This window comes from Dermochelys coriacea, chromosome 26 (assembly GCF_009764565.3).
Source record: "Dermochelys coriacea isolate rDerCor1 chromosome 26, rDerCor1.pri.v4, whole genome shotgun sequence".
Taxonomy (NCBI): Eukaryota; Metazoa; Chordata; order Testudines; family Dermochelyidae; genus Dermochelys; species Dermochelys coriacea.
The window spans coordinates 7,041,063-7,065,705 of NC_050093.1; the positions used below are offsets into that span (position 1 = coordinate 7,041,063).

At 41.8% G+C, this 24,643-nt stretch overlaps 1 long non-coding RNA gene across 1 annotated transcript in view; it reads right to left on the bottom strand.

Annotated features, from left to right (window-relative positions):
• Window positions 1-5,482: 5,482 nt before the first annotated feature.
• Window positions 5,483-24,643, bottom strand: part of LOC122457525 — an 80,357-nt gene continuing 61,196 nt past the window's right edge. Inside the window, exon 3 of the long non-coding RNA XR_006277081.1 lies at window positions 5,483-5,545. This is a non-coding gene — a long non-coding RNA (uncharacterized LOC122457525). The remainder of the gene's footprint in view (window positions 5,546-24,643) is intronic.

Consider the following 24,643-nt stretch of genomic DNA (forward strand, 5'->3'; position numbering starts at 1 on the left):
TCTTTCCTTTGGTCAACAGATTTGAGCCCGTATGACTGCTTTTTCCAGTCAGGGAAACTTGGCCTATAAATGACTGGAGTGTACCATCCAAGGCAAGCAAGCAAGCCCCCAAGTTGCCCAAGAGGAAGTGGAAAGTAGCTTTTGCTCACTCTAGTTAATTGAAGTTCTGTTCCCCGTGGAGGCAAGAGGAGTTTTGTCACTGCCTTCGGTAGGAGCAGTACTGGGCCTTGATAAGATAAAAGTGACAAAGCCAGCGAGGATGAATATATGCCCTGTAAGTAGCTAATACTTACGTAGATTTATTTTCTCTGTGCCTCAGTTCCCCATCTGTACAATGGGGATAATAGCACTGCCCTGTCTCCACAGGGGTATTGTGAGGATAAATACGTTAAAGATGGTGAGATGCTCAGATACTGAGGTAATGCGGGCCATACAGATAGCACAGATTTGTGGATCATCCACCAATGTAGATTCTTGCCTTGAACTCAGTCCAGCTCCCTTTGAAAATCAATGGTATGATTTCAGTGGTAGCTGAATCAGTCCTATGATGCTGGGCTCCTCCTCCTTATTTTCAGCTGTTAAATTGCTTTAAGGCAGCTAAAGGTACATTCTGTGCTCTTCCCATGTAAGCAATTGCTGTATTTGCCACAATCTCCACAGAAGGAGAGGTAGAGACCGTGGGATCATAGCCTTAGAGGAGAATCGATGCATTAAAGCATTGTCCACCCTGTAAAAAGGTTTGAGAACCCCTTGACCTTGGTGAACCATGAAGAAGTATTTCCAGCCCTGTTGGAGTGGCTGAGACTTTATTATTGCAGGCAGACGTAGTCCATGCTGGCTCTCGTTCTTGTTGCTGATTGTCATTCCTAATCTGTTGGCAACACTAGTACATAAAAAAGTTCCTATGAGTTGGCTGCAACTCAGCTTCCTGGCTGGAGAGGTGCACCACTCTGCCCCAAATCCAGCTCTTCTGAATATCTAAATGTTCTGTCCCACAAAAGTCACTGAGTGGGAGTGGGTTAAACCAAGAGCCTGATGAAGGTAGCACTTTTTTTTTTTTTTAAAAAAACAAGATAGGCCAGACCCTCAGCTGGTGTAAATGGGCACAGATCCATGGATAATCCTTCATACTGCACAAAGATCCCAGAAACTTAATGCTATGTGATTTATATGTTGTAATTTGTAATTGAGACTGGATATTGTTATTCCTTCCATGCTCCGTTCGGGTGATGTTTTTCCTCCTGTTTTCTATTCCAGCCTGTCCTTTTCCTAATTGTCACTCTATTGGAAGGAACACATCCTCAGCTAATGTCATTGGACATAGCTCCATTGACTTTCACAGTGCTACATGCCAATATACTCCATCGGAGGGATCCGGCCCTTTAAAAAAGGACCTCCTGTTTGGTGGGACATAAAGCAGAAAGGGATTAAGAGGCATTTAGCTTCATGAAATCTTTTAATAAGTAGTCTCCTTCTTCTGGCTTGCGTTACCATAAAAAGTGAATACTTTCCCTATTAAATCTTCATAGTTTCTTCCCCCTAACAACCTATTCGACATTTGCTGTATTTCTCCATGAAAGGAGCTGTGAAAATCCAAGATCCCCCTTTTAAGGCTCTTGGACAGTCTCTTGTTATCATAGTTCTTAAACCAGTCAATTTTATATCCTTAGACATTAGACTGTGAAAGGGACATTCAGAACTTAGTCGTGAGCGCATTTCATGGCTCAATAAATCCAGAATAAGACTTGTCATAAAACCTTCAGCATCAAGGATTTTTTATACCAGGCAATAACCCCAATTTATAATTATTTCTGAACCGAGATCATCTATCTCCCCTATTTTCAAATGTAAAATGCACTGTGGTCGTATCTTTAAGTGGTGCAGTTATAAGTGTTCCCAACTAATCCACTCATTAGGGTCTCCATGGCTTGGGAAATGGTTTCAATTTTTCCAGTGGAGAAAAAAAATCTCTCTTCAGAATGTTCTGGTTTTTCAACTTTCTGAGCATCCTCATTGTTGAACAATATTAGGGTCCCTTTATATTTTGAATTGATTTTTGGAAAGAAGAGCAAGAAGCAACTAGGAAAAGAGCTAGATGGTTTGGGACAGATTCTGATCTCATGCAAAATGGTATAAATCCAGAGTAACTCCCCGGTTGTCAAAGGAGTTACCCCAGAAGTGCCCTGCTCCATGTGCGATGAGAGTCTTATAAGTAAGAGAGTTCAAACAGCTACTGTGTTACGCCGTCACTATTCAGTGTCTCTGATTATTAGTGCGATAAATATTGTAGCACGAAAAAATAAGCAACACAACAAACATGTGAATGTGAGGCTCTGTAGTACAGTGAATGCATAAACACACCCAAGTTTATGAAATCCATCAATTGCTACAAAGAAATATTCATGTAATATTTCAAATGTGACATTTGCAAACATTATGCTCCATGGACCAAACTGAGACCCGGTACCTATGTATGCCACTCCATTAAATTCAGTGCAGTTGCATCCCCTTAATTATTTTTATTATTTGTATTACAATAACATGTGGGGCCCCAAACGGAGATCAAAGCCCCATTGTGCAAGGCACTGTACATAAGAAACAGTCCCTGACTCAGACAGCTTACCATTTAAACAGCCAAAGAAACTAAGTGTCCAGGTTGCACGGGACACTGAGATAGTGTCTCCAAAGTGCAACAGTCATGGTAAACTGGGAAGAAAGGGGAGGAGGAAATGAAGGGTAAGGATAATTTTCTTGCTGCAACACATCAGTCTATTCTAACCTGGGAAGCAGTATTCTCCATTGGCGGGGTGGGGTGGGGGACGGGACGAACACAGTTATCAGATAAAAGATTCCAAATGGCTGACACATGTTCCCATTGCAGGAACTCATACAAGTGGCTTTTTAAAATAAGACATTTCTAAATCATTACTCCTGACAAAACATCCTCTCCTGAGGGGTCATCTTCAAATATATGGGACTGAAATCAGAGTTCTTTTAAACTTCCTTAATGCAAATATTTAGGGTGTAACCCAAACGTATATACATTTTCCATGCTCCCATCCCTATTTATTTATGTTGGAAAGAGACCACTCTGAGTGGGAATGACAATTGAAATTTAAAATAAAACCCACAACTTTTCTTGCAAAGGGCATCATACAGATTGCAGAAATGAAATGTTCAAACACTTTCCAGTCAGTTTGACTCATTTAAGATTCAAAAGAGGGAGTGTCGCCTAGTAGTTCAAACAGGGGGCTAGTACCCGGGGTTTTAATCCCAGCTCTTAGCAAAGGAGTCTGTTTTAGTGGTCAGAGTAGGGTAGCTGGGAGTCAGGTATCCTAGATTCTATTCCCGGTTCTGGAAGAGAGTATAGTCTAGAGTTAGACTTGAAGATCAAGAATTAGAACTCCTGGGTTATATCCCCATTCTGGGAAGAAAGAGTTTGCTAGCGGTTAGGGTAGAGGACTAGGAAGCAGGATTCATGGTTTCTTTTCCTAGCTTTGTCACTGATATGTGATCTTGAGTAATCCATTTAACCTCTCCGTGACTCAGTGCACTCATCTATAGACTACTTAATGCAACATATGAGGTCAATGGCGCTCTGCTAATTGACACAATCTGAGGATATGGCCCTTCAAATCTATGTACCTACTGTATTATCATCATGGTACCTGAACATCTTCCACAATAAAACCCCACAAAAATCCCCCTTTTCCAGATTAGCTGACAGGAACAGTCTTAAAGTTACAGAATCATAGAAATGTCGGACTGGAAGGGCCCTCAAGAGATCATCTAGTCCAGCCTCCTGCATTGAGTCCAACCGAGTAAACCTGGACCACCCCTGACAGGTGTTTGTCCAACCTGTTCTTAAAAACCACCAAGGACGGGGATTCCTCAACCTCCCTTGGAAGCCTGTTCCAGTAGTTATAGTTGGTACTTATCCTTATAGTTGGAAAGTTTTTTTCTAATATCTCACCTAAATCTCCACTGCTGCAACATAGGCCCATTACTTCTTGTCTACTTTCAGTGGACATGAAGAACAATTGGTCCCCATCATCTTTATAATGCCCCTTAACGTATTTGAAGACTTCTATCACGTCCCCCCCCTCAGTCTTCTTTTCTCAATACTAAACAGGGCCAGGGTGTTTGTTTGTTTGTTTTAAATGAACAGCTTTCCTCGTAAATCAGGCTTTCTAAACCTTTTACCATTTTTTTGTTAGACTCTCTCCAGTTTGTTTGCATCTTTCCTTAAGTATGGTACCCCGAACTGAACACAGTACTCCAGCTCAGGCCTCTCCAGTGCTGAACAGAGTGGGACAATTACCTCCTGCAACGGGATCCCCTTGTGCCCAAACATAGGAACATAGGGATTGGCAAACTGGATCAGACACCAGGTCCATCTGGTCCCATATCCTGACCCCGACAGTGGCTGGCACCAGATGGAAGGAATAAGAGCCACACAGTATGTAGATGTGGGAAGCCACCCATGCAATGACCCAATAATTTCAACAGTGCTTCATATGTGTGCTAGGTTTAGTCTACATAGGTCTAATTATAGGATCAGGCCTGAGATATCCAATAAAAAAAGCTGTAAATTGAGTAAAAAAAATAGTGAAATTCAGTTATACATTAAGAAAGAAAGAAAGAAAGAAAGAAAGATGTACCCCAGTAACTGAATTATCTAATAATATTTGCTTAAATCAATATAAGATGAGGAAAACTATGGTCCTGCAATTCCAGCCTCTTTCACAACTCAACATTTATTCAATTAAAAAAAATCAAATAGAATAAGAAGAAAACAAGCTCAAGCTAACCAGTAACAATGAAAAAATTGGGTTATCAAAGCACCTACGTTTTTGATGGTGTCTCTAATATGTGTAGAAGTTTCTGTAAAGAAACTAATATGGACAAAGATACCAGGATTTCTGCAGGACCACAAATAACATTGTCAGAGCACAGGAGAGCCATAAGTCTCTAACGACAGGTTTGTCTGGAGCAGGTCTTTAATTTTGGAGATCTGAGATACAGTAAAGTTACCATAGATGAGACGTAACGCCTAAAACTTAATCTGTTAAGCATATGCTTGAGAATACTTCCTGTCAGAATTTCTAAAGCCCTTATGTTGTGTGGGTGTATGTGTTCTTTGCTTCTACCCCTGTTTATATACGGCATTATTTGAGTCACCTTAACAACCTGTTTATACAAGAAAGGGCTGTTTCTGTGGATACGATGACACTTTTCGATAGAATCACTTATTTCAACAAGGAGAATGCACCATCGAGGAGCCCACTGACCCAAGTATTTGTCTCTACCTCTGTGTAATCTGGATTAGTTCTCCCCTCCTCAATAATACTAACCTTTATGGGCACAATCCTGCTTCCATTATTGAGTGGCAACATTCCAATGCCATTAGATTAAATTATCCTTACGCCGAGAGGCCTATACACCACTTAAACTACAAAACAGGGGGTAAGTGGGACTTACGTGATCTAGAGTCCTCACCGCAGTGGTGGTTTTCTTTTTTGGGGGAGTATGACTGCACCTGGAGCTGGCAAACATAAATAAAATACAAAATGTAAAATAGATATCTATCTATTGCAGAATTTCTCTCTCTCTCTCTCTCTCTTTCAATTTTGCAAAATTTCAGACTTTTGACAAAATGTTCTGTTGGTCAAAATATGTCACATAGCTGGTTGAAAAACTCGCCGAATTTCCAGCCCGGCATGGAAGCTGCAATGGTACCAATAGCACTTTTAATTGGGGGTGGCCAAACTTGAACCCAGCTCCCGCAATAAGATTTAGGTTTTAAGTTGATTTAATATAAGAGTCTTGCCAAAGACATAAACCCTCATGCTTCAGGACATAAGCCAACAGCTACCTAACAAGAATCAGGAAGAAACTTCCCCTGTGGGCAGGTTATTCCATAGATGCCCGCTGCAGAGCCCCATACACCTTCCTCTAGGCAACTGATGGAGTCAGGACTTTAGAAAGACATATCAATTTCTGTGTTCTATTGATGGACCTTGGTGCCTGTGCACAGTCTCATTTCAGGCAATGGAGCGCCAAAGAGAGGCAAGGCTTTGCTTGTATGGCACTCAGCATCTCGTGGAATCGAAGCTTTTTTGTAGTAAACATCCAGCAATAACCAAACTTTCCATTTAATGCTGCTACTTTCAGCTAGTGATCTCTTCTCAGGCACTGAACCCATTGCCCTTCCTGAGAGAATGGTTTTATGGGCATTGCTCCTTTTCCTTGATGACTGTGTATATGGAGAATTGGTGGGTTAAGAGTTTCCTTACTGCATATTAATGCCCTTTAATGTGCTTTGAACCCTTTTATTTTAATTACGTTAGTCTCCAATCTATTTAAAGTTCCTGCAATCTGGTTACTCTTATTCAAATCAGATTTCTGATTCTCCACACTTGGCAGCTGTTTTTCCGCTTTGCTCGATGCTGGGTTGTTTTTATTGCAGAACTGTTATTGGCATTAATACCTTGCAGAGGGCAAACAGGAATGGCTCCCACAGAGTTTCTCCCCATCACCCTCCCCCCTCATCCAGGACCTGATTTTACTCCCATTGAACTAGAGCTGGTCAGGAAATGTTGTCTTTTCACCAGGGGAGGGGGGGTGAGGGGGGGAGACGACCAATCAAAATGAAATTTTAATTTTTTTGATGGAAAAAAAATCAATGCAAACTGATTCTTTTTCTGCAGAAATGTCCACTGAAAATCACTGCAACAAAAAAATTTCCAAACCCGTTCTATGCTCAACTCAATGGCCAAACTCTCAGAAGCAGGGTTATGTTGTATATATTACAGCAGTACTTAGAGGTCCCAACGAAGAACAGGGCCCCATTGTGCCAAGTGCTGAACATACCCATGGTAAGAGACAGTCCCTACTCTGTAAAGCTTACAGTCTAAACAGACAAGCCAGACAAAGGCTGGGAGGAGAACCAGGATCAAACCTAGGGCCAGTATTTATCACCCAAAATAATATAATAAATACCTAAAAGGGTGGTGGTGGTGGGGATAGGGAAGAAGGGACTCCCTGGGAAAATCAGTACAGCTTTTCTGCGTATTCCCTATAGGTCTACTGTGCATGCCCCAATCCCCTCAGCCTCTCGTCTGTTATGCATCGTCTTGTTGTCTAATTATCTCCATCCCCATGGAGACCACTAGTACAGTTGGCTGATCATCCCCATCAATTATGAGGTAGATCCATGCAGAGAGAGGCCTTCAGCATTCAGTTTTTTTATTTATGTCTTTAGATTTAAACAAACAATTAAATAAGCCCATGCAAAAAAACCTTTCAATGCCCTAACAATTAATATAAACCTAGTGCTTTTCATTCATAAATCTCAAAGCACTTCACAAAGGAGGGCAGTATCATTTAGCTCCATTATATAGATGGGGAAACTGAGGCATAGCATGGTGAAGTGACTTGACTTTAGCTACTGAGCCAAGAATAAAATCCAGATTTCCTGAGTTCTTAGCCACCTCACCACAATGGAGTTTCAATTACAAATGACGACCAGTAAAAAAACCAATCACACTTAAACAGGGCTAGATTTTCACAGCAGCTCATCTCCCATTTAGACACGTAATTAAGGACCAGGCACTGAGGTACCTAGCTGCTTCCATTTGTTATAATAATGATATCTTATTTGTGTTATGGTAGTGCCTAGAGAGCCCAGCCCCATTGTGGTAGGCACTGCACAAACCCATAACGACGGTATGGTCCTTGCTCCAAAGAGTTTATAATCTAGGTTTATAATCTACACACAAATTTGAACAGGTTTAGTTAAAATGGTGCAACCCCTCATATGGTGAATCTTATTTTGGTTTGAGTGGCTTATTTTGGTGTAGCTTAGACATTCTCCTAACTGATTTAAACTAATCTGAAATAACAGCGTTCGCATAGCAGTTCGTACCTGTTCAAGTAAGTCACTTTAAATTCACACCTTTAGTTAAACAGTTGCAACTTTGCATAGACAAAGGCTGTTCTTCAGTTCAAAAAAAATGTGTGTTTTTACAGTGAGAAAGCTATCTCGCTGTACAACCTAGTGGAAACAAGACATAGTAGTTGTTACCTTGATGTAGCTAGACGAGCTTAACTCCAGGTGAGAGGAATAGTGTTGAACTTGAGTAGATACTAGGGCTGTGTAACTAATGGATTTTTCAGTTCATTGGCAATTGGGAAAAAATGGTTTGTGATCATGAAATTTTGGAAAAAACAAAACAAAAACGTGGTGAACCAAAAAGACACGAAAATTGTTTTGGGCTGAACAAAATGTTTCTTTTCAACAAAACTGAAATGATTTGTTTTGAATTGGATCACTTTAAAATGTTTCGGATTTTAAAAAAATAATAAAAGTAAAGACTATTTTTAAACGAAAAAGTCATTTCAAACCAAAAAAAATTGGGAATTTTTGTTTTGAAAATGTCGGGGGGGGGGACCACATTCCCTCTCCTTCCCCACCCCTCCCCCGAAGTTTATTTTCAGCTGAAACAATTTGGAAAAAATTAACATTAATTTAAAAAAATATTTCGGTGCCCGTAAATCTTCATTTTTTCTTAAAAAAAGAGTCTTGTACAAACATTTTTGCCCGTTTCAGAGGTAAAAATTGCCTTTGCCTCATCTCCACTACAATTCTACATTGAGAGAGCTATCTCACAACTACTTTTTCAGTGACGACACAGCCAAACCCTAAGTAAAAGACTATGGACAACAGGAAGATCTAACGAACAGATGCGGGGGAACACAAGGCAGCAGTGAGATAATTATGATCAACGTGATAAGCAGCAGTCACAGCATGCCAGCTGCCTAACCATTGTCAAGTTTTTTTGTAGGCAGAGCAGAGGTGATTTTTAAGGGGAGATTTCCAAATAGCTCAGCGGAGCACTTCTGTAAACCTGAACAGTTAGTTTAGTATCTAAATGGAAGCAAACTCTTTGAAAATCGAGCTCATAACGAATTGACTCCGTCAACCAATAAACCAAAGGAGCAAAACAGCCTCTTCAACCTCACCACCAGGAAAAATCTGACAAACTATTTGAAGTGCACAAAGACACCTGGGTATAGTCTAATGACACAACTTGTTCCATTTAAAGGTGGCTAATCTTTGAGAGCTGCTGTAAACTTCCTAAAGATTAGCTAAAGATTGAGGGCTGTGTACACTGAATGGTTCCTGCTAGCATCTCTGCGTGAAATTAATATCACAACAAAGATTACAGGGCTGCTTTCAAATGACAACTAATTATGTCTGGAGGCTGGAAATGGATGTGTGCTATTTCCATAGCGGCTGCTGCCTTGACATTCTCCAAACAGTTAATTCTTAAAGTTCTGAGACTACTTTAGGAAGCTTTTGTCTTATGCTTGGACCTGAACCTGCAAACCTTTACTCATATGAGTAGTGGAGTACCCCCCAAAAAGTCAAGGGTTACTTGCCTAAATAAGGATTTGCAGAATTGGGCCCCTAGTTTGCACGGCTCCTTGCTTAACATGCTGTTGTTTGTTTAGTTCCTGTGCAACAGAAGTTTCCTTAGCAACCGCCTTATTCTTTTGCAAGTCTTTGTTCATGGCAGACATTGATGTCTGCTATGTACAAGGATGTTAAAAAGGATGGTACCCAATAAAAAAAATTATCAACGATTGCCCAGTTTCCAAAGCAAACCTCATATCATCCACCTGGAACTTGCTGGCGGGCGCCTCTCTATTGAACAATACTGCATGCAGCCTTTAGCATTACCTAAGGGAGCATTTTCTGGCTTCCCTCTCCAGCTTTCAAAGGTCAATAAGAAAACGTCTTGTCCTTTTCTCTATGTGCGTAACACCAATGCATGGGCGTAGCACCTCTCCATGCCAGCCAGTGTAACAGGAACTTATTGTCCAGATATGAGCTCCAATAGTACGCAGAGAGAAAAGACAATCTTTGTGCTTAAAGCACTGGCTGGGACTCAGGAGATGGGGGCTCAATTCTCAGGGCCAGTCTTCTGGGTGACTTCTTGGGTGACCCTGTGAAAGTCATTTAGGCCCAGATGCTCCAAAGGTATTTCGGGGGCCAACTCCCATTGAAATCAATGTAAGTTCCCTCATCTGTAGAATGGAGACAACAATACTTCATTTGTCCTGTCTATTTATATTGTCAACTCTTCAGGGCAGGGACTGTCTCTTAGGCTTTGTGTTCACAAGATGTGCTGTTACCTTGTGTTAGGTCATAGCTAGTAAGCAACATTAGATAAAATCCAAGTGAAGACAAAGCAGTTTGTAATAATAATACACTAGTAGGCTGAGGTGAACACCAGCCCATAGGGTTCACCTTAACCTACTAACATATGTGGAAACTACAGATTGGTTAGTAGGATATTACCATGTATTAGCTAGCACAAAGTAACATCACATCTTTTGTCCTAATGCAGATGTGCCCTTACTGTGTGTTCAGACAACTCCTAGCACCATGGGGTCTTGTTCTTGTGCCTTATCCACTAAACCATCCTTCTTTATATTGGGTTGGAACATCAAAAGATCCAGAATAGGCGGCTTCCAAATAGGACTTAAGTGATGCCCAGGTCTTGTGCTGGTCCCTCCAGAACGTCCCTGATTCTGCTTCCCACACCACAGCTGGCCGTCCCTTATCAGAAAGTATGCAAACTTTTCATTTCTTTCTTTTACAAATGCTCCATTGAAGAAGTTGTACAGCAGAACTCTGGTGCAGAAAGAGAAGCACCAATAATAAACTCAGTAAACAGATGTTTTCCAAAAAAGAAAAGGAGTACTTGTGGCACCTTAGAGACTAACAAATTTATTTGAGCATAAGCTTCCGTGAGCTACCGCTCACTTCATCGGATGCATTCCCGAATGCATCCGATGAAGTGAGCGGTAGCTCACGAAGGCTTATGCTCAAATAAATTTACTAGTCTCTAAGGTGCCACAAGTACTGCTTTTCTTTTTTGCGAATACCGACTAACACGGCTGCTACTCTGAAAGATGTTTTCCAGTGCTTTACTACCTGTCTCTCTTCACTCTGGTCAACGTCTGGTACACAAGATTGAACCAACTTTCTGTTGTTAATAATTGTATCACTGAATTTATTAACCTTCCTTTGAAGCATTAGGTATTGGCAAGAAGCAGCACAACGGATGGCTCAGTGCCCTGATCCAATGTAGTAAAATGTGTGGGATGTTAATGGGAGCCTGTGCACGTATCTGATGTCTATTCGAGTTAGTTGGAAATTGTTTCATGCCCCGCCCCATATGAATTTTTGTCAAAAACACAAACTTTTTTTTAATTTTTGATTTTTTGATGGAAAAGGCATAATTTTCCATTTGCAGCTAAAAATTTTGTAGAGGATTTTCTGATGAAATTTTATTTTAGAGGAAAGCAAATACTTTCCATGAAACTTTCCATTGAGTGGAAATCCCAATTTTCCATCACACAAAACAAAAACAACTTTCGACAGACAATTTTCTACTAGCCCTATTGCCCCTACTTTTCTGGGTTAGCCCATTACAGACGTGGGGTACAATGGTCAAATCTAGATCCAGATTTGGACCCTGGACTCTATCCTCTCTCTTCCCATTTCCCCCTAAATTCTAGGGTGTTCAGATTCAGGGGTTTGGTTCAGGCTTATCTCTACCAACCATCTGATCCACAGGCCACTTGTACATCATTTCCTATTTTTAAGAAATTGATGCTGCTCCGATTGAATTCAACGAGAATTTTGCCATTGGCTTCGGCAGGTTAAGGTGTGATCAGCAGCAGATTGATTGTGCATTTTGCTGCTCATAACAACGGGCTTGGCCACATAGATAAAGTGATTGAGAAACAATCTCTGACGAATCAGGAGAGCCCAATTTCTCTCAAGTATCCTTTGTGATTAACGGCTGGAACCCACTCCAAAACCAACACCATCATCTTCGTTTCAAGCTCCTGAATATCAAACAGTAGGAAACTAGTTGCATCTGATGAAGTGAGCTGTAACTCACAAAAGCTTATGCTCAGATAATTTAGTTAGTCTCTAAGGTGCCACAAGTACTCCTTTTCTTTTTAGTAGGAAACTAGAGGAGGATAGTGGTTATAATCTCAATTGAGGACAGCTTTGTTGGATGGAACTCACTATTGCATTTGGTTTTACCTTGGGCTGCAATTAGTTTAAAATGAGTGGTAACCACTAACACCATAACTACCAATATTCTCTGGTAATTCTTGATTGCTCAGTATGCTTTTAGCATTTTCAATTACTTTTTAACAACGAATGAAAGAGTCAGAAAGAATCAAAGTGCATTTTACAAGCTCTGGTAAAATTGTATGGGCCAGATCCTCAGCTGGTATCACTCTGTGTCCAGTTTAAGTCAGCGGAGCTCTTCCAAGTTACACTAGCATGGATCTGGCTCCCTCTCTTCAGAAGGAGGGGCGGGGGGGAAGTATGTTGCAATTTGAGTCTGCACTTGAAGGACAGATCCTTCCCTGCATAGAGGTGGCTTCATGCCACTTCCACAGTGCATACTTGTCCTAAAGCTGGCTTGACTTCATACCAGAGGAACTGTCCTGCATAGACTAAGCCGTGCCACCCAACTCCATACTACCATACGTGGCCAGGGAAAAGACCGAGACCCAGACATCCCCATAACCTGGCAATCACCAGATGTAGCAGGGGCTGTTTGCAGCTGGTGCAGCTTAAAGCAGTGGCCTCCAGGCTGCTCTAAATTGGCTTGGTATCGATTGATCCTGGATTGAGGGACTGAAAGGCAGCCCCATCTGAGCTACTCCCAAACTGCAGCTCAGAATCTGGGCTATAATATTAGATTATTTGTTCTAAATGCTCTGAAGAAATAAAATACAATGGAAGCAGCGCATTAAGAGATGGGAAAATCCTCCAGCACAACTCTTGCCAATGCATGATTGTTCCCTAAAATTCAGTTTCCCATGTTTTTAGTGTAGTGTAGAATCAGGCAAATGGTGCAGAATTTAAAGGCTTCCGATTAGCCAGCACAGTGTTTTTCGTACTGACGGAGCAGTACTCACTTCAACATGAAATAGCATGCGTGGGGTCGAGTAGAGGTAGGCACTGGACTGAGTGTCATTGAGAGCTGTGTTCTAATCCTGGCTCTGCTACTAACTTCCCTCAGATAAAATAACCTTCTCCCTCACAAATGGGGATTTGATACCCCTGAATGTTGGTGCTCAAGGCAGCTGCCCTGATCACACTCCCCTAAAGCCATCCCAACTTGAGATTCGCAAAAAGAAAAGGAGTACTTGTGGCACCTTAGAGACTAACAAATTTATTAGAGCATAAGCTTTCGTGAGCTACAGCTCACTTCATCGGATGCATTTGAAGTGAGCTGTAGCTCACGAAAGCTTATGCTCTAATAAATTTGTTAGTCTCTAAGGTGCCACAAGTACTCCTTTTCTTTTTGCGAATACAGACTAACACGGCTGCTACTCTGCAACTTGAGATTGTCATTCTTTGTGCCTTTGTTTCTCCTCTCACCCATTGCCTTATCTGTTTAGATTGTAAACCCTTTGGGGTCGGGACGGCCTCCTGCTGTGTGTGTGTGTGCGCGTGTGCATGTGCACAGGTTCTAGCACGAGTCTGAAAATCTCAGTTGAGTCCTGTAGGCACCCCATAATACGAAAAATGTTTACAATTTGCTCATTTACCCTGCTATCACCATCCCTCTAATTGAAAGAATATGTATAATTTAGTGATATCTAGAATGCAACAGTCACAGGCGAATTACAAATTTTTGACAAGTAGCTAAGTAGATTTGATAGCAGATGAACAGAAGATTGACACTGGTATGTGCCACCCCTATACTATTTTCATTTCCCAGTGGCAGCCTTTCTTTAGGCTGCAGTGTGACCGGAGCACTAGACAGGGACTCAGGAGATTTAGATTCCATTCCCAGCACTGCCAATGACCTGGAGCAAGTCACTTCACCTCCCTGTGCCTCAGTGTCCCCCTCTGTAAAATGGAGATAATAGTTCAGTAAAGGGCTCGGAGCGCTACTGCTGAAAAGTGTGATAGAAGAGCTAGATATTATTCATCAAGGGCTAAATTTCTAACTCAGTTCAAGGAAGACATGGACAAACAACAAATTAAGGGATTGCGTGCATGGCTCTCATACCTTGAAAAAGAAAACCCTCCAGAGTCATAGCAGGATGTGGTTAGTAACTGACATCACACTTGTGTACATCTTGACTCGGTGCTTAATTGAACTTTTAACTCTCATTGAGGAAGCTAAGGTGCCCATAATAACGAATGCCGATTTCTTGTAAATTACGAGCGCCATTTGTGCTTATGCTGGTCAGTCCCTTACCCCTCATCACTTGCAGTACACTCATAATCTTCCAGCCTGACATTCGCCTCTGGGAAGAGGGCCAGTCATAGGTCTATAAATCACTTAAATTCACAGAAGAAGTGAGAATAAATTGACACATAGGCTTTGTGCCAGCCCACTGCACAGAGTGAATTTCATCTTTTGTGAACACTAATACAGAAGTTGTAGCAAGGGGCAAATCGCTACAGTAACAGTAGGTTCACAAAAGCCTGGAAGACTGATTCTCCACTCCCTTACACCGTGTGTATTGATATCTGTGTATGGAGAGTTTAAAATGGGTGCAGAGCATTGCTATTCTGATAAGGCAGTGTTTTATTCTCATGTTGCACAGGTGTAAGTGACTATGCAAGGCAGGGGAGAATCAGGCCGCTGGTGCGTCAAGTTAGGCACCAAGAAATCAAAGCATACAAAATCCAAGTCCGTCTGAAGAGGTTGGCATTAGCACATGATGAGGCTGCAACGTATCCCAATTCTGGGGTCCTAAAAATACCAGAGGAGAGAGCATTTACATGAGCTGTTATCCATGTTCTGAAGCTGTAACCATGTATCAGGCAATAACAGCCTAGGGAGTTTGTGGAGGCAGGGTGTTGCATCAGGGATGGTGGACTCAAAAGGCTGGTTCGGATAAGCCCCCAGAAGTTTTCATATTTTTCACCACAACTTGTTCCAAATTGCTGAACCTTTCAAGTGTCACAATTGGTTTTACTTTAGTGTTATTGTCTCCTCTCCATGAATGAAGGATCCTAATGGTAAAATCTCAGCTGATTTTATCAGATGACACCCAGATCCTGCAAATGCATGCGTGAATAACTTTATACACTGGGGTATGATCCAAAGCACTTGAAGTCAATGGATAAACTCCCACTGAAATTCAGTGGGCTCTGGATCTGATCCACTAGCAGTCCAATTAAGCTATTTTTCCCCCAGTGAAAATTTGACATACGTCCCATTACTCAAAAAAAAGGGAAATGAACAATATTCTTCTCTGTCAGTCTTTCTTAATGGGAGAACTCACACAAATAATTCTTTGTAGGATTGGGGCAGACAGACAGACAAAGAAAGAATGAATTTCCCCATTATCCTCTTTTCTATTTCATGCAATGAGAGCAAAAGTAAGAATATTTGTTTCTACTGCAAATTGCGGGGTGAAATTGTGAATTGCATTATTTAGTGAACTATTTAGGGAACTATAGGAAAGAATATTTAAAAAGTGACTCATTTTCAGTGTCTCCATTTTTAGTTGCCTAAAACTGAGAGACTTTAAAGGAGCATGATTTTAAGAAAATAAAAATGCATCTCAAATTGATGCTACCACAATGCAAATAAATAAATAAATAAATAAATAAAGTGAAGCATTTGAAAAATGAGGAGCCCAGAATGCAAAGCTTGGTCACAGCTTTTTAGTTTTTTCCGCATCTTACTAGACCCATGCCCTTAGTGAACATTTGCTGTGAAACATACACATTGGCAAGAATCCAAGCCTGGTTCTAATCTTCATATGGAATCTTGCCCCTCTTCCACTAAGGAGTATTTTATGGGAAGGTTCATTTGATTGTTTGAGAAGACATTTTAAAGGCTACATAAAAAGGCTATTAGAAAATGCACTATTTAGCTGTAATAATAAACATGACTTTAGGGAAAGGAGAGTAGTCATAAAAAAAAAGTATCTAGCTGAAATGATTGACAACTTGTATGTGTGGTGTGTGTATGTGTGCACGCGGATGTCCATTAATGTATTTTTTTTTGTTATTGGAGAGAAATTGTTAGCTGGAATAATTTGAGTTGGAAATATTTTAAAAGCAGCATTTGTCTAGGCAGGATGTTTATAATGATTCAGGGGCATGTGAAAGCTCATGGGGACTGGTGTATGTATCGATCTATCCATCTAGCCTTTGCTGAATCATCTTCCTGTTCCCCCTCCACGTCTTCCCCTTGTTCATCCTCTCCCTGCTCTCCTTCAGCTCACAACTAAATAACCTCTTCTCTGTCAGCAGAATTGGGTTGCCCCTCTTCCCACATGCACTAGGGTTTCACACTGCCAGTAGAACGGGGCAAAATGAATGGTGTGAAACCTTTATTTTATGTAAAATGCATATTTGACTTGACGGGAACAATTTGTGAATTTGGGGTTGAATTCACTGAATTGTTTCAGGAATTAAAAAGTTTAGATTTTTGATTTGAAACACTTTTTTGCTCCAAATTTTACTGCAATGTTTAAATGTACATCTCAAAAAAAAAAAAAAAAAAAAAAAAAGGTTTAAAAACCTTAAAACAAAAAACAGGTCACCGGTTTTGAAAACATCTCATTTTAAGGCAACCCAATTTTTTAATTTATTTTTCTCACTCCAGCCACAGAACCCCCAAATCAGTTGTTTGGTCAGGTCTCAGGGCCAGTAACCAGAGACCCACATGATGGCTCCATGAAGCCTAATCACCTTGTCAGGGCACTACCTCTTTCCTTCTTTGCTCCTTCCCTCTTTCAACTCCTCCAGGACCCCTCTCCTCAATTACCTTTCTCCATTTGCTCTTACTGTCTCCGTGCCTCCCCCCATCCGCTTCTCAGTTTGCTTCCTCTCTTCTCCAACCACTCAACCCTGCTCATTCCATCTCCCCTCCTTTGCACTGCCATCCCTCTCACACTCCCCCTCTTCTCTGCTTTCACCACTGTGCACAACACATGGATGCCTGGTGACAACATGCATCAAGAGGAAGAAGCGTCCAAATATACAAGCCCGACCGGACTTCCCAGCTCTGCCCGCTGGGAAAGTGCATCAGACATGTTGACTCAGCTCCCCCCTCCTCCCCCGGCTTTGCCTTTTCCAGGGAGCCTGGGAGCTTCAGTCAAGGCCAATTGTTTACAGGGTGAAGGAAACTCCAGCAAAGAACCGTGCCAGCAACTTGTTCCAATTAAAGTCTCACAGATTTGCTTTGGTTATTTCAATCCTCAATCCCAAATGGGGCAAGGCGGGGGGGGGGGGGAGGAAGAAGAGAAATTCAAGAGGATTCAGCAGGGTCTTGTTTTTATAGCTCTTGCCTTCTGTTTTATTGGTCTTTGCCCCCTTCTCTCTCCCTCTCTCTCTCTCTCTCTCAAAATGCTGGGAGTTGTTTTAAAGATCGACTTGGTGCCATTCTTTGGGTCCTGACGTGGGTGGGGAGCAGGGCTGGGAAGAGAGAAGGGTCTCTGATTCAGCTGGCCAGGTCGGTGATTCATAGATCTCCTGCCTTGTGAAAGGGCAATCTTTAGTGTGTTATCATTATTACTCATGGGATGAATCTGTCTGATGGAAGCTATGAGAGAGAGAGAGAGAGAGACGGATGGACTTTCTCTCAAAGCTGAAAGGTCAGAGGAAAGACTACATCAGTCGTGACGAAGAACCTCATAGCGTAGTCACCTCCAAAAACAGTCCTCCCATTTCTGTCTATCTGAGACCTAATAACCCCAGGTCAGTATGTGCGGGGGCTCCTGAAGCGAATGGGAGCTGTGTGCGCATAGCGCCCAGCATGATTTGGTCTTGGGTTTTCATAGAAACAAACGGCAACGTTGAGCCGTTGGGGAAGGAGAAAAGGTTCTTATGGCCTTTGCTGACCCTCTCAGACTGAAAGGGGATGCTCCGTTACAGAGACATAAGGCAAGGCCTTTTTCTTTTCTCACTCATATCAGTTCTAATCCACTATCACACCCCTGGCCTCAGTGCAGTCACTGCTGACCAGAGCTGGGTGAATACTAGAGTTTCTGGTGGGCTGGGCAATTCTGTGGGGAAAAAAACCCCCACAGATATTGGTTCAAGTCAAATTGATCATGGATTTTCCTAAATTTGCAGTGAAACAAATAATCGAAAAATAATTAATTTCAAGTCAAAAAACCATTTTCCCCCCAACCTGGAAGGAAATGTTTTGTTCAGACTTTAAGCATTTTTGACATTTTAAAATAAATTTGAAGGCAATTTCAAAACAAAAAGTCATTGCGATCAGAACGAGCCAAATGTTCTGTTTCCAAAATGTCAGAACGAAGTGTTTGAATTTTGTTTTTGTTTTTTTTTTTTTTTTTTAAAAAAAAAAGCAAATCAATTCAGCAAAACTGGCAAGAATTCGCAAAATGTTTTGCTGTGACTAAATATACACATTTTTCTCAGGAAAAAAGTTTTGCCCAAAATTTTTACCCAGCTCAACTCCTAACTTACCTCAGTTTAAAAGTAAACAAAGTCAGGCCCTAAGCTTTGGGATGTGTTTGCTAGAGAGGTCAAAGCCTGAAGGGTCATAATACTAGATTCCCTAGGAACAATTCTTCAGTGCAGTTGAGCTCTGCTCAACTGCGGATGCACAGTGGCCGCTGAGCTGGCTTTCCTTCACTTGTGCTCCAGTCCCTATATTGGGACCATTGGAGGGCTCTCTGGAGACTGCTGGAGTCTGATGTGCAGATTAGGACAGCCTTAGCATTGCCTCAGCTTGTGCCCAGATGCCTATAGCGCTAAGGGGTCATTGTGGTAGTTGGGAATAGTTGGAATTCAGCAGTGCTTCTACCGTGACCCTTTCCCACAGCCATACCCCTTCTTCCCATACCCGGCTACTGTCCCTGGCCACACCCCTTACCCACCAGGAGAACAGTGACGTTACATTGATGTAAATGAAATGAGACTTGGATCCAAACCAGTCTGCTTGTGGTGAACATTAAAGAACGTGTGGGACACTTTTTATAAAAAGTAGGGGTTTGCCCCAATGGCTTTGGGCCATAACTCTTTCCTTCCACAGTCAGAGTGTCAGACCCCACAGAGTTGATAACCTCTGCCTTAAGGTATTTTTTCCCTAAAATCCAAGAGGTGCTTGCATCTCAGGTAGACACATTTACACAAGCATGGCTAAATACAGCAGTGTAGTTGTAGCGGCATGGGCTACGCAAGCCAGCCCAGAACCCTGGGTACATGTTTGTGTTGCTAAAGCCTGCAGTGCTGCATCTACACTGCTATTTTTAGCCATGCGAACATGGGTAAAACTAGTGCAGTTATGTCTACCAGAGCTGCAATCACATCTTGGACTGCAGTATCAACAGACCCTCAGAGGGGGCTGCATTTCAATGGTGCTATCTATCTATTGCTCAGAAAGTGATTTGGAATGAGAACCTCCATATAAATGGAAGATAATATTGCTGATGTATTAAGTGCATTGCATGACACCAGGTACCAACGATTCATTTATAAAAATCGGCCATAAATATGCACTTTACCTCCCAGGCACTTTGGTGGTTTTATTCTTAAAGAAAAAAAATAATTAATGCTGCCATAAAATTAGTAGAAAGGGAAATTCTAGCCCAATCCAGACCCAAAGTCTTTGTGCAGAGCAAAACACACCCCATTATCTCAGAGGCTGACCCTCCCCTTGGAGCTTTGCAATTCATGGGAAGCAGGAGGAGCACTATAAATCTGAGAGAGTTAACACGGGATTAAATCAAATTATACGGCTGAAAAAGCCTTGAAGAGGGAGATTTTGAACCATACAATGATTTATTAGCTTGGGGATGGGGGGGGGAGGATGTTCCAATTCTTCCCTTGATACGCAGCCTAACTCCCATTTAAAGTTGTATGCATCCATCAGCCCTCGAACATGGTGAAATTGTGCTCAGAGCAGTGTGGGGTTGCACAAACCATCCACAGTCATTTTAGGCATGGGGGCTATATTCTGGCTCTTTTAAGCTGAGCCATGCAGAGGGAAGAGATCCGAGCAAGTCAAATGAAAGCAGAAGGGATGCACTTTGAAGTTCCCTCTATGTCTGATCGTAAGGGAATAGCATTTGCTGCCTCTGACTGCAGCGGATTCAGACGCCTGTTAGTTTTGTCTATATTAGGAAAAGTGGCTGTGCGCTCGGGTCAGGCTTTGAGCTAACATGAGCTAAACCCAACCTCAACTCAACCATTTTTCCTAACACAGATGCAGGGAAACTTCTTTATCTTGAGTTTAGCAGGCTGAGTTTTAGCCTAGGCACCTTCGCTACCCTCCCTCTGGGCTGAGCAGTCTGTGCTTAATGCCTCAGGAGGTGCCATCCAGAATCTTGCCCTAGGCTAACATCCTGATGCTGCAGGGTGCTGAGCACCCACAAGCCCTATATATTAAATCAGTGGGAGCTGAGGACACTCAGGATCTCCCTGCAATGCAGAGCACATTGGAGGATCAAGCCCTAAATCCCCAGACTTTATCTTAACGTTTCTAATTTCTTTCATATGAAAGATCAGGGTTTTTTTTTTAAATCCTTTAAACACAGCTTGCCTGTCATTGCCTCTCTCACTAAAAATATATTAAATGGGAAATGAACTTGCGAGATCATTCTCGTGTTGTTATAAGCTTAGGTAATCAGAGCTAAACTAGCTAATATTGCAGATGAATTTTCTGAGTAGATTTTTTAAATGGAATATGTGGTTTTAAAATAGACGCATACAATTAAGTAATTCTTGGCCTCATAAAATTTTACAACTGTGACCTTATTAATTCTGGGTTTTCTTTTCCTAGAATCAGCATAGTGAGGCTAGGCCCACATTTCTCTGAGGCAGAACTGCCTAAACCTAGACAATCCCTGTTTGTCCAACCTGTTCTTAAGAACCTCAAATTCCACAACCTCTCTTGGAACCCTATTCCAGTGCTTAACTCTCCTCATAGTTAGAAAGATTTTCCTAATCTCTACCCCAAATCTGCTTTGCTGCCAATTAAGCAGTTTACTTCCTGTCTTGTCTTCAGTGGACATGGAGAACAACTGTTCACCATCCTCTTTTTAAAAGCCCTCAACACAGTTGAAGACATAAGCAAAAGGCTTATTCCTCAAGCAGCTGGAAGGGGTGGGGCTGGAAGAAAGGGGGCAGTAAGCCACCTATCTGCAGCTCCTGCCCTGGGCTGACCTTAGAACATTCTAGGGGCTACTCTAAATTATGCTGGATACATCCGTCCCGCACGGACTGCTTTGCAGACCTAGGATCAGACACAGCACACACACAGCTTGACCCATCCCCATTCCTCTCTGCCCCCCTGCTGTGCCCCCACCCCAGCAGTCTCTTGCTCCTGACATTACACCAGCTCTGAACTGCATGCCGATTCCCCTTCCTCATGGGGAAGCCTCAGCTCTTACTTAAGGGATTTTTCTGATTTCTTTTCACTTCCCTCAGCAAGGCAAAATGGCAAGCCCAGGAGCCCAGGATCTGGCCCGGAGAGTATACATCATGCACACAATGAGTTCAAAGAAGATAGCCTGCAAACACGAAAAGCTAGCAAACTGAGCCCCCCATGCAAACCAATTCACAAATAGGTTATTACTACTATCTCAGAAAGATGGTTCTTGCAACAGCCTGTTTTATCTAAATGCTGGCATGGTTCTTTGGGACACGTTAGAAAAAGTGGTCCAAAATATTTTGTAGGGGAAAAAAAAGCATTTAATCTTTTATAAAACCTTAACTGCACCTCAAAATTACATAGTCCTATCTCAACAAGGCCTCACATTTTTACATTTCATCTACTTTCAATTAAAGGAGCTTAAGATATTTTAAGGATGCACGTTAGTCCTTATCCCTAAAATGTCTGTAATGGTTTTCAGAAAAATACTTGCGATTCCTCAGCAGTTAGGCATATAATCACCAGCCTTAAGGAAAACTGAGAGTTTAATTGCTTTGTAAGACAGCAGCATACAAAAGCAAGGGAGAAAAGAAAGGAAACCAGAAATCATTTGGAATGAATTAAACTCTGGCATGATGGAAGATATTCCATTAAATTAACCTGGGAACCAAAAGCAGCAACTATTGATGTGCAGTGTTACTGAACCTGAAAATCTAGTTTGCTCATGAACCACTGTAAAATACCACCGTCCCCATCATAAGACATTCATTTACTTGAGAGGAAGTAAATCTGGTGGTTAAATCATAGGACTCTACACCAGGAGTTCCGGGCAAGTCTCCTGGCTCTTCCACTTACTTCAATTCTCCTGTACCTCAGTTTCTCCATCTGGTAAACGCAGCGAATAATTAGAGCTGGTGGCAATTTTTGCATTAAAATATGAAGTGTTTTTCCTGTGCCAAACAGAAATTTTTTATTTTGACAACATTTTCCCCTGTGTTTTGATGGACAAAATGGAAAACCAAAACTGAAATTTGTTTTTTGTAAACATTTTTGGTCCTGAAAACAAACAAACAAACAAACAAACAAACAAACAAACAAACAAACAAACAAACAAACAAACAAACAAACAAACAAACAAACAAACAAACAAACAAACAAACAAACCCACCCCTGTCGAGGAAAAAAAAATGGGGGATGGGGTGGGGAATTGGTAAAACTTTTAGAATTTTCTTTGTTATTTAAATCCCAAACTGACTTTTTCACATTTTGGACTTTAAAGAAAACCCTGAAAAATTGGCCCAGGAAATTATGACAATAAACAACAAACAACAAACAACAACAACAACATTTCTTTCGAGGTTCCCAGGAAAAACAATTGGCATTTTTCAACCAGCTCTACTAATACTGCTTACCAAAACCCAGAAGCGCTCCGAGGCTTTACTCCTTAAATGTTTTGAGATCCTCCAAGAAAATGTACCAGGAAGGTACAAAATAAATGAATGAACTTGAGTTTAAAAATGCAGCAAGTTTAAAACAACAGCTGTAGCTCTAAGTGATGAGATTACAGAATCATGTGATGCTTTCGTTGAGGGAAGGTGACTAAAAGGCAGGATAAAACAGAGTCTTGATTCTCTGTTGCCTTGCACTTTGTGCAATACGTTAGCTCAGTGCAAAGTGAATGTGAAGAGGGTGTAATATGCTTCCAAATCAAGAAGGCAGAATGTTGTACTCCTTTTGCACTGGGGTAAATAACTCGCAGTGCAGGACAGTGGAGAATTTGGCCTGCGAACTTCTGTTCTACTTCAGTTTTGCAGATGCTGGTGGCTCATTTAGGGCCTGAACCAAAGCCCATGGACATCAGTGGAAACACTTTTACCAACTTCAGTGGGCTTTTCAGCACGCAGGCTTCTGGGTTGTCTCATCACCCCGCAGAACACATCTCAAACCCTGGATTCTACAAGTCCTTGCATGGTACATAGTCTGGATTATAAGAATGTTGCATTCCAGTATCAGCGTGGCCACCAAAAAGCTTAAACATTAGGTATAGCCCCCACAACTGAGGGCATGTCTACACAACAGCTGCTGGGAATGCACAGCTACAGCCCTTGTCTACACCAGAATTTAGCTCAGTTTATCTACAGCACTCAGGGTGCAAAATTTTTCAAAGCCTGGAGTGATATATCCAGGTTGATCTAATTTTTAAGTGTAGACCAGGCCTCAGTAACGCTCAAGGCTCTTAGAACAGTTGCTGCTTTACTTTCAAGAGTACAGGGTAAAAGACGGTCATGGTGTGGGCATGTCCAAAGAGGCATGGGCTTAAGCCTGGCCCTCATCACGACAATGAGGTATGGGCTTCACATCTGATACAAGGCAACAGTAACATGGCAACCACACAGCAGCATTTTCATTTGTTCAGGATCACATCCCCACATGCTCTTTGTCACACTCATCCCTTCATCCTTTATACTCACACAGGCTACAGTCGACACCTGCCGGTGCCATTATGGATCGCGCAGTTGAGTCATCTTGCACTTGCTAATAGGCCAACAGCCCAATACCTCCTCTTTCGTGCAGAGAGGGGGGGGAAAAATCACCTACAGATATTATAGGGAGAGTCACTGGTTAACTCGCCCTTAACCCAGTGAGTGTACTTGTCCTTCCTGACTTTGCGGTGAACCTCATCTTCTCAAGTTCTGGATATTTACAAAATGAATGAGGTGTATTTTTAAGCTGGCTATTAGGAGCCACCATGCCAAAAAGCACCCTGGAAGGATATTATGGTTAAGGCACTTGACCGGAACTCAGGAGATTTTGGTTCAACGTGGCAACAGACTCCCTGCGTGATGCTGAGCGGGTCCCTTCTGTAAATTGAGGCTAATGATAATGCCTCTCTCTCACCTTTGTCCATCTTGTCTATGTAGACTATGAGCTCGCTGGGAGGCAAGGACTGTTTCTCGCTATGTGTATTCACAGCACTTAGCACAATATGCCCTGATCTTGGGTGGGGCTTCTAGGTGCTGCAATAATAATGTGGATAATTCCGCTGTAAGGGACTCACATTATATCATCCTATCTTGTGTGGAAACTGCCTTTTTAAATTTTAAAGGGAGACAGTAAGGTCCCGGAGCTCTGCTTAAGTCTGCTATATCAACCGATAAAGCCTTTATTTAATAATGGAGCTTAAGAAACACTAATAAAGGGGCATTTAAAAGTCACAC